General features: G+C 37.8%; 1 protein-coding gene across 20 annotated transcripts in view; it reads right to left on the reverse strand.

Annotated features, from left to right (window-relative positions):
- FOXP1 (forkhead box P1) overlaps positions 1–16942 on the reverse strand; it is a 627100-nt gene that overhangs the window by 491677 nt on the left and 118481 nt on the right. For 17 of the 20 annotated variants that reach the window (XM_045832498.1, XM_045832499.1, XM_045832497.1 and 14 more), the window contains one exon: positions 13296–13454. The exons of the other annotated variants lie outside the window; for them this stretch is intronic. The gene's annotated coding sequence lies outside the window, so the exon portion shown is untranslated. The remainder of the gene's footprint in view (positions 1–13295; positions 13455–16942) is intronic. 20 annotated transcript variants of the gene reach the window in all.

Raw genomic sequence — 16942 nt, forward strand, 5'->3', positions numbered from 1 at the left:
ACTTCCATCCCACTTAGCACCCCAATCTCTCCTGCCATTCTGGCCTGCCCTTATTTTTGTCTTAGGACTGGGAGCCTCTGAACAGGGATTAGCTGTTAACTTTCTTTTAGAAAACAACTTTCACCCAGTTATTTGTCAACTTCTGTCATTCAAAGGGATAGATAGAAAGAACACAAATGTATGTCTTTAATGAAATTCACAGTCAAGAAAAGTTGTCATCATCTAGTTATATCTGTTATGACATACATTTCATTTTGTTCAATGCTTAACAGAAAAGCTATTTAATCAAACAGAAGATTCTTGCTAAAATGACAGTCCAAGCAATGTCCAAACAAGCGTTTATTTTAACATGTGAATCTGATCAGGATTGGATTGTTTTCAGAAGATTTTTTTTCCTGCCTCTTTCATTGAGAAAATAGCTTGAGGCAGTGGATGCAGAAAACAACAAAAGACAACAGAGGTATAGCAACATGAATCCAAGATGATTGTGGCAATTTGAACCCTACCCTTGAGTCTCTTGGGAGATACAGCCCACCATCTGAAGGGTTACTAAAGGGTTTGCAAGGGCAAGAGGCTGTGTCTTCTTTCTCCTTGGCATATAATGCCACACAAAAGAGGTACTCAAGTGTAATACACAATGTAGGGAATGATGACATCTGTGTTTCTCAAGTGATACTTATTCCCTTGGATATGTGTTTGTCTTTACAATTTAATGAACACTTAGCTTCAATGAGAAAATCCATGTTACCACAGGATTTAGTGGGTAGTACAGCTAGAAAGCTTGAGGGGAAAAAAAGATACCAGTAATATTCAGAGGATGACAACTCTTTCCTTCTGCTCCATTCCTTAACACTGTGCTTGGAGCAAAGTGGGATATCAACAAAGAATTCTTGCGAGGATGGATGGAAGCATCCATGGGTAAGTGATGGATGGATGGACACACCCCCAAAAAGGAAATGACTGATAAAAATGATTTTAATATATTATCACAGGAAGTTCTCCCTCACTTGTTAAAGAAGTGCCCTGATCCATGTTTTATTTATTACATTGGGGGGCAGCCAATGGCTAAGAAACTTTCTTCTTCCTATGCCAGGTTAAATAGTTATCATGATGACAACAATACCACAGATTGCCGATTAGCCCAAAATTTTGTATTACTATGTTAATGTTCTAAGTAAATGAGGGATGGTCCAGACCGGGGATGCTCACACTAGAAGGCTGATTAAAACAAAGCTTGCTGGATCTGTCCCACAGTTTCTGATTCAGTAGGTCTGGGCTAAGACTCAAGAATCTCAGCTGTAATGAGTATCCAGGTAATGTTGATCTTGCAGCACAGAAAAGCCACTGATCTAGACAGTCCCTGAGGTTCCTTGGACTCAAATCCTACGAGTTTCTTCATAAGCTACTTTTCTGAATTGAATGAACTTATAAAGTAGATTTAATGCTATTTGAGGTATCAGGGAAGCACATCGCATTGCTAAATTTAAGATCAGGATGCCTGATCTTTCCAATAGTCCTTACTATGTGAATTTTTTTAATTCTGAGAGAAGCAATTTTTTATATCGGTGTTCATTTTTGGAGAGTTAAAAATGTCTGTCAAAACATTTGAAAACATGAATTTCAAAAATCCAATCATAATAAGACAATATAAATATGACCTGAGGAGCCTTTAAGGACTCCTTAGATCCTGTGGGATTATCTAGTCACAGGTGGCAAACACAAGTCCCAAGAGCCAAATCCCACCCTCCATCTTGTTTTATCATGCCCAGCACCTTGTTTCTACCCAGTAGCAGCGCTGAGCACTCACTTAACTGTTAAGGAGTAGTTACATTTATATAGTCCTAAAACTACATTCAGCCCTCTGAAGGCAACCAAGAGGCTGATGTGGCCCCTGGTGAAAATGAGTTTGTCATTGCTTGGCCTTCAAGAGGATTTGTAAACCAGTCACAGTTGCATAACTCAAATATGTCTACGTGACAAAAAGTGAGGAGCCCCACATTTCACTTTGGTTGTCCTCTTCTACAGTCTGTCCACCTTTAAAAGACTGTGCCATGTTAGCACATCACATAGTAATTCCACGTGCTTTACCATAGTTAATCCTTTCCTTATAGTCACTTTTCCAGAGTACAAAGGGTTAATAACCCACACACATGCATGTACTCACGGGCTTCTCTAGTGTCAAATGACTCCAAGTTTTTTACCCTTCCCACAAAGATCCTCTCAGCTACTCTTGCATCATTTTCATGGACCATCTCCAGAACCTTCCCCAAATCCCTATCCTTTTCTTGTCCTCCAGCCAGGGTTGGACAAGTTACTCACTGGTCCTTTCATCTGTCACCATACTTCAATAACATACCATGGATCCTATGGAGTTGTTAATACCACTCTGCACTGCTAACAAAGCCTGATTATGCAGGGCAGGGTGGACAATCCCACACTACTGAACACAAATGAGATCTAGAAAGAAAGAAGTAGGACCAAGTTGGCAAGCTAGTACTAGTGCAGAACTTGAAAGATATTCCAGGAAACCATTCTCCTGAAAGAAAATGTGGTCACAGGGATGCGAAAATTTGGTTTGAGGCCTGTGGAGAACTTACAACTCAGAGCAATTCCACCAGCCCTAGGTGGCTTTTAAATGGTAATATCCAAATAAGAGAGGAAATAACAGTGTATTCCAACCAGAACTGCACACATTTAGACAGACTAAGAAAATAACAATAAAAGTGAAAATTTATTCTGCATGTGTGATTGTGATTATCATTACATCACATTCCATATATGCCCAGCCAGAATAAATATTAACCCATCTTATAAATGACTTTATACTGCATTTGTGGATACAGCTCCACCCAAACCCAAAACAACACCGTTTCCATAGTAACCAACAGATTTCAAAGAAGGAAGAAGGAGGGGAAGACTTCAGAATGCATAGCAATCAAATAAAATAGCCAGCATCAACAAAATATGTTAGCATTATTTAAAGCACATTTAGGATCATTCTATAGTTTAATCTTTTTTTCCCCCAGAAAACCAGCTCTTCACCTTCTTGTAAAGCTGGTCCTCCCAACAAGAAGAAAAAGAAACAAAGATTGTTTCTATTTTAATTGAGGAAAGAAGCAAATTTCTCAAGTCATTTCTGAGATCCAAATGGGAGTATAAGGAAAAAATAACATCTACTCAGTGACTTAGCACACATTGAAATTCAGATTAATTACCAATTGGTAATCATGAAATCTTAACTGGGCTTTGATCATCATATAAGAGTATCTATTCTCTTGCTGAGAATGTAATGAGGGGGAAAAGGAAGCAAAAGCCAAAATTCAAAGCCTGAGAGCTAATGACCAGAAAAGCTGCAGACCATCATCCACTGACAGCCAAGATTTGTCACTGGAACTTTCTCAAATATCAGTTCCTTCAAGTGAATATTATACATGAATTATATGTTCATCTGCACCCCAGGCAAGTTCTGTCAGTCTTATGCCTGTAGATAAGAAAACTCAAGGCAACCCCTGTAGGCAGCATCCTGTCTGCAGAGTAGTTACTAAACTCACAGTCCTGGACAGTCTATCTCTCTTTCTCTTTCTCACTGCCTCCTACTTTCAAAATAGTACAGACTAGCCAAAATAAAATATTCATAGATGTGAATGAAAATAGATATTTTGAGTCCCTGGCTCCTACCATTCTTCTGAAAAGAAGTTCTTAAGTTATTTAGTAATTTTCTCTCCCCCACATTGTAGCTGTGTAACCTTGAATAAGTCATTTAAACTTTCTTTATCCTTCCTGGGCTTCAGTTTCCTCATCTATAAAAGAAGAATGATAAGAGTACCTACCTGACATGGATGTTATAAAGACAAAATGAATTGACACACATAAATAGCTTAGCAGAATTCTAACAGATAGCAAACAGAATGAGTGTTACTCTTATTAGTATTTACAAATAACTCCTCTTTCCTAATGACTGGAATAAAATTTTGATGCTAGTTTCTTAGTAAATACATCTCATTATTGCAGAGAGAAATACTGCTAAAAGAACAACTTAGGAACAATTTCACTGAGAACTCATGAACTGCAAGTGCAGCCTATGAGCTCATGTTGGATGTCACTTGCTTCTGGGGCAGACAGAACTTACGAGGCACTTACAGTAATCTGACCATGAGTTTGTCCCTTAACCTTCTGAAGCCTCAGCTTCCTCCCTCTACAATGGGAGCCATCAGAGTAGCACCCAAAAAACTGTGGCAATGATCAAGTGGGAGAATTCCTACAACCATTCGCAAAGAATGTTACACTCAAACATTAAATACATTTTGGCCATTATTTTTATTACATTTATTCCTCACACAAAAAAACTGATATTTATTGAATGCCCCTGTATGTTAGGTAGTATGTGATTTAAAAAATCAACACAGCTTATGCTCTCATGGAGTTTACAGCCCAAATGGGAATGCTTACATTGAATAAATGGACACAAAAACACATATAATTACAAACTTTGTTCTTAACAAGTGTTTTATGAAGGAAAAGAACAGGGAGAAATGACTAAGGTTTATCAATGACTATATCATGCCACATTTTAAAGATATTTCTCCTGTCCCCAGCATAACACAAAAATGCTATATGCCACCAATAATCGTCCAGACCATAGTATGGAAGTTTTGAGTATAGACCTTGTAGCCTTTCCCATAACAATATTTTCATTCTTTTGAATTCAGATAAAAAAAATAGACCAGGCTTATGTTTACAGCAGACATGCAAGTTGAAATCCTTAAGGGTTAAGGGGAAATAGGTAAATAGGAGACAGTCCCCATGAAAAGCTATAATGTCAGATTCAATGTGCTTTGTTCCTATGCTGCTTTACAAATCATCAAACCCATGAGAATCGTGAGAAGACAGCACACAAATGCAGCTCTACAAAGTTGCCATGTTCAGGTGACTACCAGTGTTGCCAACTGACCAGGCCAAGAAACACTCCACTGCATGACAACTCCCAAGTTTAAAGGTTTATCTGAATGTTTAACAACCCTATTAGTAGAGTCTTCCCTTACTGCTTCCTACAGTTGCCTAATGGTAGAAGATGCACAAAAGTAATTATGTTCATGTTCTATTATGAGGTCAGTGAGACACTAAAAATACACACTAGAGGTTCCATTTTGTTGTCTTTAATTATGTATTGTGTGCTTCACTACCTTTTGGGTCATATTTTTATGGGGGAAGAGTTATAAATATGGAATACTTATATTGTGGAGGACACACTTTTCAGTCAGAGTTTTTGTTTTAAATGCTACAGGATCATTCTCAGTCTAGATTATTGGAATTTCCTCCATTTAAATGTGGTACCTTATTCTCAATAAAAAATAAAGATTTGGACTTTTGAGATACAACATGCAAAACTGTTCATATCCAATATACACCCAATACAAGCTATACAAATGTGAAATGTGATTGACAAAGGAAAAAAATCAAGGAGGTCTGCCTTCCCATGTTTTTCTATGCCTCATTTTAAGTTACAATCTCCAACCAAATATTTTGGGCATTGGTTCCACTGCTTTACTACATGACATTTGTATTCAGTGAAGTAAAAACAGATACCAAACTTGAGATGAAACTTTTTCCTACTGCATCCAGCATTCAGGACCTTGAAATCAGTCTAAAGCTCCAACAGGAAGTCCAGAGATGAAACAGGGCACACAAGTTCACTCTCTTACCCATAACAGGACATTTTATTAATTTAAATTTTTTCAGCACGTAAGGTAAATACGTCAAGAACACATACAGCTAAACATATTAGTTTTGTCTTCCCTAGGAAGAAGGGAGAGGATTAGACTACATAATCTCACCTACTCAAACTCCATAAGCTATTACTGAATATGTAGTTGCTATTACAGAGTACTCCTTTCCACAGGCACTGAAGCACACCCACCCCTTGGTCTTCATAATGATCCAATAAGAAAGGTTTTTCATACTCTCATTTCACAGATGGGAAAACTAAGGCTCAGAGCAGCAAAGTAACACATAAAAGTATCAGTTAATAAGTTGTCTGACTTGAACTGAAAGCCTGGCACCAGAGCCTGTGCTTATAACTACTGTACAACAGTAGACAAATGTTGGTCTGCATTTAAGCTAACACACTAATCTCATGTTGCATAGTTTATTTAATCTCACCAGGTCTTTCTAAGGTGTGTACTATCATGTAATAGAGGAAGAAGAAAGGAGATGCAAATGTGTTAAATAACTTACTCAAGGACACACAGATAGTAAGTGGCACAAACGAGATTTCAAGAGAGAGTCTGAACCATGAGTCTTTAAACAATCTCCAACACAATGCCTGCCATTAAATACATCCCCTAAAGTATACTTCACTTTAGCTTTCAGGGTGGTAGATAGGATAAACATGGAGAAAAAAGATGCAACTAGAAGGGAGAAACAAAGGTTTTCCACTTGAGATGTAGTCAAGATTATGCCATATGCCCTTCCTCCAAGCCTGTCAAAACACTGTCCCAAAATTGTGAGTAGCAAAACTCTAGCAGGGGTGTCCAACCTTTTGGTGTCTCCAGACAACACTGGAAAAAGAAGAGTTGTCTCTGGTCACATATTAAATGCACTGTTACATGTAATCACAAAAAAAATCTCATAACGTTTTAAGTAAATTTACAATTTTGTGTTTGGCTGCATTCACAGCCATCCTGGGCTGCATTTGGCCCACAGGCCACAGATTGGACCCCTTTGCTGAAAGTAACAAAGTAGCATGGAAAATCACCCATCAGTCAGGGCCCTGTTCTACAAAAAAATGCCAGTCATTGATACAACTGATGTATAACCGGCTATCTACTACCAAATAAAAGAAAAAAGAACAAAAGGTGCCTGACCCAAATGTCCAACATTTAATGTCCTGTCAAGTAGTAAACAGTACACCGAAGTGTGGTTTAAACCAATGGTTCTCAACAGAGGAGGTGGAAGGTGTGGTATTTGGAACTGTGTGGGAGCATTTTTGGTCACCAGTGTGGGAAGGCTAAACACTCTGCTGAAAGGTATGACACAAACAGCAAGAACTATTTTATCTCAAATAGCAATGGTACCCTCTGAAAAAGAGTAACCAATTAATAAGCCCCACATGGATAAGAAATTGGTTTTCACTCATTCCGAGGTTATAGAACAGTCCCTGGTCCATAGGATGATATTTTGCTCAGTCAGTAAAAGTATCTGTTATAAAGATAATACAGCAGGCATGAAAATATAATGTTAGAGAAAGAAAGCCAAATATAAGGTCATAAGTGCAAAATGATTACAACTATATACTTATTTAAACTCTGTTTCCAGAAAAAACTAGAAGGAAATGTAATAAAATGTTCAATTTTTACTATTTCACAACAGTGGGAGAATTAGAGCTTAATTATGATATCATTTATGATGAAAGAGTGTAAAATTTAAATCATGTTTAACTGGCCAAAAGAGACCTAAAATAGAATACTGAAGTACCACTTCCCCTAACTAAATGTGCCATGAGAAGAGTGTGAGAGTTTCTCAAGATAAATAAATTATGACTGTCACTTAGATATTTCTAGACAAATTTTTCACCGTCACCTCCAAATTCAGAATACTCCAAACTAAAGTCAATAGTTCACAGTCCCTGCCTACCAAAGTCTTTCTCATCCAATTTTCCATCTCTGGAAAGGACAGTGCCATCTTCTGTCAGGCAACTCAAAGTCTAAAATCATTATTGACTCTTCTCCCTCCCACCTCCATGCATTCCCCATATCCTCCCAGTCTTGCTGCAACTTCTATACCATCAAAGTCTACCTATCTTCTATGCCCAAAATCATCACCCTAACTCAAGACCTTTCCTCTCTCCTGTAGGCTGCTGCCTTGCCTTTCCAAACTGGTTTCCTGTCATGTATAAGCAACACTCAGCACTTCTATTAAGTTGGCTAAGACAAACTCCACTATTAAAATTCTCAATGGAAGTAGCAGCTGCAATATTTTTAAAGGTGATGATTAGTGAGAAAATAAGTTTGGTATCATATATTTCTCCAAAATATCCATTAATGGCAACTGAGGGTGAAGGATAAGATGGCAAATGTCCACTCTGGAGGAAGGAAGGAAGGGTCTGGAAGTGCAAATCAAAGGGAACCTAAGTAAAAAGGAGTATCACTGTAAACATGCACAATCTTGCATTGTATGCCAGTATAAATTTGGCCACTCACACTGCTATGCTAAATTCTTCTGTGATTGACTGAGATACTGACTACTCTGACACAGACCTAATGGAGTGCACATGCAGGTTTGAAACCCACGGGTCCACAGGACAAAATAGAAGATACCTTAAAAAAACAGGTTATCTGCTAGCATTCGATGTCAAAAATCAGTAGTTTGTTAATTGTTTGACTCTTCACCTAGATGTGTCAGTGTTGTATATCTATGACAGAAATGAGTGGGAGCTGTTTTTGCACAGACCCTACTTCATGAGGGAATATTTATTGCTATGTTGCATTTACAGTGGATACAATGAATTAATTTGAAAAGCTGTCTCACTTTCTCTTTTTTATAAATTAAATTAGTAGAGTGTTTTTTCAACTTAAGCAATGTTTGAATCCCCTTTTGAGGAATTTCTTGAAGCTTAATAATTTCATAAACATGAATTGACATGTTCCATAACAGTGTTGTCCAACAGAAATATAAAGTGAGCCACATAAGCAATTTTTCATTTTCTAGTGGTCACATAAAAAAGATAAAAAGAAAAACAAATAAAGTTAATGTTAATGATTAGACAGTGGAAAAGAAATTTCCTAAAGAAACTCTTATCTGGTTCTGTTTTAGAAAACTATGAATATTGTATGGATTGGCTGAATAACATGTGAGGTCTTTACCAGGTCTAGATGGGAGTTCTAAGGATTCCTATATAATGTACATGCCTTTTACCTCCCAAACAATAACTGCCTCTTTAAATTGGTGACAAAACAGACACTTGGTAATTAGTTTTTTTGTTTTGAATTTAAGGTTTAAGGTTCCTGTCTTTCAGTCTTATTCACAATTTAATAATACATGATTAGGTCTATGACATTCCCTGAGAACCATGCAGCTTTAAGAATCTATTTCATTAAGGAATTATTCAGTCTGAAAAAAAAATGCATTGATACATCTAATTTTTCCTCCTGCTCTGAAGTGAACCCTATCATTTTTCAAAGACAAATGGCTAAAGATGAGAGCCTTTAGATAAAGGCCTTTAGATTTAAGGTTCACTAGAACCTTAACTTAGTATTGTGGGTACAGTTTCCACCATCTTTCTTCCTGTAGAAAGGGGTGCACTGCAAGGGTGTCATGTAGTGCCCTCCAGGATCCAACAGAAACAGGATACAACACTGCACAACCCTCCAACCAACTAGAAGGTACAGAAGAAGTTCAAGGAGCTCGAACTGTTCCAGTCTAGCCAGATCCTTAAATTCTTAACACTTATGTCCCTTCTCATTTCCATAGAATTCTTGTGTTTCCAAGTATGTTTATAACAAACCCCCACCCAGAAAATGTAAAACTCCCATAATCGAAGGCAACTGAAGCACTGTCAAATGAAAAGTGTAGGCTTCCATGACTTGGTCCACTGTTCTCATTTCCTTAATAAGATATATTTTAAAATATTTCTTTACATATTTATAGCACAAAGTAGAAATATCACATTTTGATTCAAATAATTACATAGGTAATTTCAAAAAAACAACTTTGAACTGTACAAAATGATACAACTTTAAATCATCATAAAGTTAAAGAAACATTTCTAACTCCCTAATACAGTTTCTCTTGCAGTGTTTAGCCTTGCATTCAAAATGCTTATTTGAATATTAGTGGTACATCAAACTCAGGTAACCATGACACTTCCAAAATAGACACAAACAACACACGTAGCAGAAATCCTATCAGGTTACTCAAATGACATTGGAAAAGAAAATTATGATATAATTTCTAATATTAAGGATTTGTATCCATACATAAAATACCAACTGAAACAGATCTTCAGAATGAATTTCCTAAAATGATTAAAGCAAAATGTGAAACCTCAGAGTTTATACAAGACAAGAAACATTTGGCTGCAAATGGTTTTATAATTTTGCTAATTAAAAATTATCCCATTTTCACTTTGAATTCATCATGTAACAAACAGGAATAACCTTACCATGCCAGAAACACAAGCAAATGATTAAAGTTCTACTCTCAAAAAAATCTTTAAAATTTGGCAGAAGGTTTCATTAGGCTACAAATCAAAATCTGTCTGTCCTTGACATCTCTTTAATGTCTTCCAGATTTCTCATTTACTTTTTGAATCACTCGCTGACTCACTCAGAAATTAAATATGTTAAATACCACTCATCTTGAACCTCTAGAAAAGTCTTCTGACACAATATAACCTTCAGGCCCCCCTCCACATAAGCAATGGACCCACAATGTCACCAACTGTTTTACATAGAGTTTTCAATAAATTTCACAATGAAAAAAAAATTCCCAGAATCATGCTTTCATCAATATATCTGTTAAATGTGAAGAATATAAATAAATACTAAAATGTGGCAACCATGAACTCTTTTGAAGTTTGCCAAGTGGAGATGGGTACAATGGTAATTAAAAATAAAGTCATTTTCAACTTTCCAAGGTGTTACCAACAAAATATTCTTAAAGAAGAAGAATGCAGGAGGCACGAAGGTTGGCTAATGAGCACATATTTCTCTGTAAAGCTAATGAAGGCAATGTTTACAGCATGTACTTATTTATTTACCTTCCCTTCCCTGAGCCCTCCATGTGCCATGGGAGTCAGTGTGAATTAATGGCACTGAAAACCAGAGAACCTTCCAACTACAAGTTACAGCAGTCACAGTGTCAGTGGAAACAATGAACACAGGCTTTCAACCCAGAATGAGTTGTGGCAGCACCTTATATGTGTCACCAATGTGTCATATGACATGGCTGCTGCCATGGTGAGGCTCCATGTTCAGGAAATGTGTGAAGTCTCCTAGAAGGCGCCCAGCCACCCCCACAAGTTACCCATGCCCATGAATGTATTTTCAAAGCTTTCTGCTGGTGACAACACTGTGATTGGCTTCCTCTCGGGGAGTCTTGTTGGAAGGAAAAGGGAAGAAAATCACTTGGGGAAAACTGAAAAATGAAGTATACCATCCCCAGAGTCTGTATGTGTGTGCTCAGTGCTTTGAGAATAGCAGTGCCTTTAAAAATAATTAGTTTAAATTGTTTCCATGGAATAAAATTGGACTATCCTAAACAAGTGAGGTGATTTTCATGTTATTTGTATAATTTCTATGCATTAAAACAAGGGATAAAGCAAAAGGGACTAAAACACACAATTTTGTAGGTAAAAGAGAAAAATTATATGGATTAAGAATATATAGAGGAATAATCCTACTCATCTTTACCAAAAAATCCTCCTCTTGGGCTTTTCTCACCAGCGGCCAACTTGACCCTAGCACTGATTTTGTTTTCTGAAAACAGGAACAAGAATTGTTAACAGAACCACAGTCATGAGGATGAAGTCATGTGCACTGGAGGGTTGAGCAGAGTGTGGGCATGGGGCAGGTGCACTAGTGGCTGCCACAGTCACTGGAAACAGAGTGATCACACTGTGACTTCTATACAGCTACCTGGCTGGGAACAAAGGGAAGCCTATTCCAGTACACTGAGTCTCAAGGGAAGATCTAAGATTCTTTAGCAATATAAGTTTGTTATGCACCAGCTTCCCACATTTGGAATTTAAGAAGCAGGTTACAAGTCAAAATGTTTCCCTTCCAAATGATAAAGACAGTTTTGTCACAAAGAGGCACTTTTCAGTGAACTATATATCATATGAATATAGACCCAAGAAAAACATGCCCTTGTACCTATTGGTGCTGTGAGAGAGAAGAAAGATGGTTAGAGGACACCTGAAACAACAACAACAAAAATAACTTTAGCCTAGAGAAGACTTGAGAAGGACCTGTTAACTACCTGAAAATAACAAATGTGGTTATCATACAGAAGAGATGGCTTTTGTAGAAACCCAAGGCACTAAACCAAATAAAGTCGGAAGCCTGTGGATGGTCCACTTTAGTCTAGTGTAAGAAAGGACTTCCAAGCTCTAAGGGCTGGTCAAAGATAAAATGGGCTTCCTCAAAGATAGAAGTTCACTATCTCAGAGTTATTCAATAGTCTGTCTGTTCCTGTGGTAGCAATACAGCCTCAAAGATTAGGTCCAAGAAGCTTGGGGCACCATAAGCTTCACTATTCCTTTGAAAACTAAATGTCTAGGAGATTTTGAGTGTATACGATGTACATCCTAAAATACTAAAATGCAGAGATACGCATAAAAATTCATACCCTGGAACACTCCAGAGAGGTAGTGGCAAGTTTGCCGTAATTATCTCAAACTGCATTTTTTATTTAGAGCATGCTTTATGGCTAACAGCTAGCTAGCTCTTTACTGAAGATTCAGTATGTGCCAGCTCTTTAGTAATGTTTTGAGTGTATTAACTCATTTAATCCCACCTATGAGTTAGGTACTACAATTATTAGCATTTTAAAGGTTAAGAAACTGAGGCATGCAACAATGTAACTTACCCAAAATTATATTGTTAGTAAGTGTCAAAGTCAAGATTCAAACACAAGTGGTCTAGCCAACACATTCAGCTGTTTTTATACATTGAAACTTCTACATCTTGGCCCTGGATCATGGAATTATGTTTATTTTTTATTTTAAAAAAGATTAACCATTTGCAAGGCTTTCATCATAATTCTACCTTTGTTGTGTTCTCCTTTCCACTTCCTATTTTTTTTAATTACAATAGACATTTGTGTGAAAACATATTTGCTTCTTAAGGGTGCCTCTTTTCTCAATGTTTATTCCCCAACTGCAATAACACAATCCTTAGGTTATAAATTATGACTTGCTACAATCAGAAATTCTTTCCCCTTCCCACCCAAGTCACTGTTATCATGATACTTGATAAAGAAATATTCTTCTAGATTATTCTCCTTATATCTTTCTTGGAAAACATCCTGATCATCTCTCCTTCCATTTCACATTTTCTCTTACTTGATGCTCCATTATACCTTGGCCTCCACTTTATGCAAAGACCTTATTCTAAGAATTCACTCTTCACCGGCCTTGACTCCTCCCACCTGCTTACATGTTAAAAGATTAAAATCTTCGGCAAAAAGGAGAGAGAGGACTCTAATTTAAGGCATCTTCTCTCCAGAATGCTCATATTCATTTTTATACTCATTCTTTTTCTGCAGAGATTTCTTTAGAGAAAAGTCAAATGACTCACATTATATATCTCCTGGTCTCCACTCTTCCATCCTGATGAGTAGGGACACTTCAAAAAAATTGCCCCACTTTAATCATCCAATACCCCAGTTCCAGCCAAGAAGGAGGCGTAGGTAGAAACCCTTCACTTTCTTGAACCAAAAGGAGGATAACAACCAATCTAAAAAAAAAATAAATGACAAGAAGTGTCAGAAAATCAAACTGCATGGAACTCTGACAACCAAGGAATTAAAGAAACAGTCAACCAGATCAATCAGATCAGTAGGATCGAGATGGAGCAGACAGGCAGAGAGAGAGAGAAAACCCAGGGCAAGGAGGCTGACCACACAGACAGAGCTGGCTGAAAGGACCTGCAGTAAGGCAGCGGATCGCACAGGTGGAGATAGCTGAATGGGGAACTCAGACTCAGAGCTGACTGTGGACTATGGCGGAGGGTCACCACAGTGGGAGAAACTGCCAGTCTCACAAGGGAGTTTGTTGGAAAGTGGGGCTAGAGCCCAGCAAGTGAGCTGCATTGTTCCCTCTCTGACCCCTCCCCCACAGAAGCACCACAACACAGCAAAGAAGGTTACTGTGCCCTAGTAAACACTTAAGGCCCCACCCCCTTACAACTTAATAGGTGCACTGAGACAAAGAAATATGGCCCAAATGAAACAACAGGGCAAAACTCGAGAAAAAGGGATAAATGACAAGGAGATAGCCAATCTATCTGATGGAGAGTTCAAAATCCTGGTAATCAAGATGCTCAGAGAATTTACTGAGAGCTTGGTTGAAAAATGAAGGAACAACTGAAGGCGACCCAAAGTGAAATAAAGCAAACTATTCAAGGAAGCAATAGTGAAAGGAAGGAAACTAGGACTTAAATCAACAATTTGGAACAAAAGAAAGAAATAAACATCCAACTGGAACAGAATAAATAAATGAGAATTCAAAAAAAAAAGAAGAGAGGCTTAGGAACCTCTGAGACAAGTTCAAACATTCCAATATCCAAATTACAAAGGTACAGAAGGAGAAGAACAAAAGCAAGAAATGGAAAACTTACTTGAAAAAATAATGAAGGAAAACTTCTCTAATCTGTCAAAGGAAATAGACTTCCAGGAAGTCCAGGAAGCCCAGAGAGTGCCAAAGAAGTAGTACCCAAAGAGGTACACACCAAGGCACATCATCATTAAGTTACCTAATATTACAGATAAAGAGAGAAAACCAGCAAGAGTAAACGAGAGAGTCACCTACAAAGGAATGCCCATAGGATTATCAGCTGATATCTCAAAAGAAACCTTACAGGCAAGAAGAAGCTGGAAAGAAGTATTCCAAGTCATGAAAGGCAAGGACCTACATCCAATATTACTGTATCCAGCAAAGCTGTCCTTTAGAATGGAAGGGGAGATTAAGTGCTTCCCAGATAAGGTTGAGTTAAAGGAGTTCATCATCACCAAGCCCTTATTACATGAAATGTTAAAGAGATTTACCTAAGAAAAAGAAGAAGATCAAGAACTATGAACAGCAAAATGACAACAAACTCACAACTATCAAGAACTGAACCTAAAAAAAGTGAAAACAAACACTAAGCAAACAGCTACAACAGGAACAGAATCACAGAAATAGACATCACATAGAGGGTTTTCAGTGGGGAAGCGGAGGAGAAGAATAAGGGGGAAGAGGTACAGGGAATAAGAAGCATAATTGGTAGCCATAAAACAGACGAGGAGAGTTTAAGAATGATATAGGAGGTCACAAATGACAGGTGTTTCAACTGAACTATTTCCCTTTTTCCTGGAGGACTGGTGACCTTGAGCTTATTGAAGAGAGAGAAGATTCCACTTCCCCCTACACAGAGGAGAAAAACCTAGCCAATCTATGGAGGAACAGAGCAAACAGCCAACCCACAGCATATATGGAAACCGGAGGTCAAAAATTGTAGCGGATATTGAAAACCCAGACATTTTATTCATTCTTCCGTTCTTTCCAATATTATCTCTTCTTCCTTACTTCCTCTGCTTTTTTTCCTTTGGTTTTTCTTTTTTCTTTTAAACTACCCACAAGTGAGAAAAAAACCCTGGAACTGTGAAAAGATTAGAGTTGGACCCAAAGAGGGAGCATCCCAACAGCTGAGACAAGTAGGTGGAACCTGTGAACACCAGGATACCTGAAGGAGACTGCATCACTGAATCTCACAGGTATTCCACCACAGAAGTTCACACCATAAGCCCAGGGAGCCAGAACAGATCAATTTAAGAAGCTAAGGCTAACAGGAAGAGTCTCACAAACAATGGGAAGACAAAGAAACAATCCCCAAATGAAGGGAAAGGAGGAAGCCTCAGAAAGAATGCTAAATGAAATAGAGGTAACTCAATTATCACATACTGATTTCAAAGCAATGGTTATCAGGAAGCTCAATGACCTCAAAGTGAGTTACGAGAAACTACAGGGAAACTACAATGAATTCACTAAAAACTATATCAACATGAAAAAGGAAATAGAAAATATTAACAAGGGCCAAGAGTAAATGAAGAACACAATACCTGAACTGAAGGACACAGTAGAAGGAATCAAAAGCAGGACTGATGAAGCAGAAGATTGGATAGGTGAGCTTGAGGACAAACTAGAAAAAAAAGAAAACACCCAGAAAGAGCAAGCAAAGGAAAAGAGGCAAAGAAAGAATGAACAGGGATTAAGGGAAATGCAGGACAATGTGAAATGTAATAAAATCCATATAATAGGGATACCAGAAGGCGAAGAAGAAGAGCAAAAAAACAGAAAACCTGTTTGAAAAGGTAATGATAGAAAACTTCCCTAATTTGATGAGAGAAAAAGCCACACAAATCCAGGAAACACAGAGCATTCCAATCAAGAGGAATCCAAAGAGCCCACGTTAAGACACATCATAATTAAAATGGCAAAAGTCCAAGACAAAGAGAGAATCTTAAAGGCAGCAAGGGAGAAACAGGAAGTAATATATAAGGGTGCCCCAATAATGCTAGCAGCTGACTTCTCAATGGAAATGCTCCAAGCCAGAAGACAATGGTAAGAAATATTCCAAGTAATGAGAACCAGAGGCCTGCAACCAAGGCTAATTTACCCAGCAAGGCTTTCAATCAAGACGGAAAGCCAAATAAAGAGCTTCCCAGACAAAAGAAGTCTAAAAGAATACACCTCCACCAAACCAGCTCTGCAGGAGATGCTAAAGGGACTGCTTTAAGGAAAGGAAGGAAAAGAGGGGGAGAGAGAGAGAGAGAGGAACGCAGGTACGAAAATGGCAATGAATAAGTACTTATCAATAATAACCTTAAATGTAAATGGATTAAATGCTCCAATCAAAAGACATCAAATAGCTGAATGGGTAAGAAAGCATGACCCACACATATGCTGCCTCCAAGAGATCCACCTCAGGACAAAAGATCTACACAGACTGAAAATGAAGGGATGGAAACAAATTTTCCAAGCAAATGGACAGGAAAAAAAGCCAGGGTAGCAATACTCATATCAGACAAAATAGACTTCAAAAAAAGGGCCACAGAGAGAGATCCAGGAGGTCACTTCATAATACTCAAGGGAAGAATCCACCAAGAAGACATAAACATTGTAAATATATATACACCCAACATAGGAACACACAAATACATAAAGAAAACCTTAGAGGACTTCAAG

This window comes from Phyllostomus hastatus, unplaced genomic scaffold (genome assembly GCF_019186645.2).
Source record: "Phyllostomus hastatus isolate PE091 unplaced genomic scaffold, TTU_PhHast_1.1 phas_contig_16, whole genome shotgun sequence".
In the NCBI taxonomy this organism is placed as follows: domain Eukaryota; kingdom Metazoa; phylum Chordata; class Mammalia; order Chiroptera; family Phyllostomidae; genus Phyllostomus; species Phyllostomus hastatus.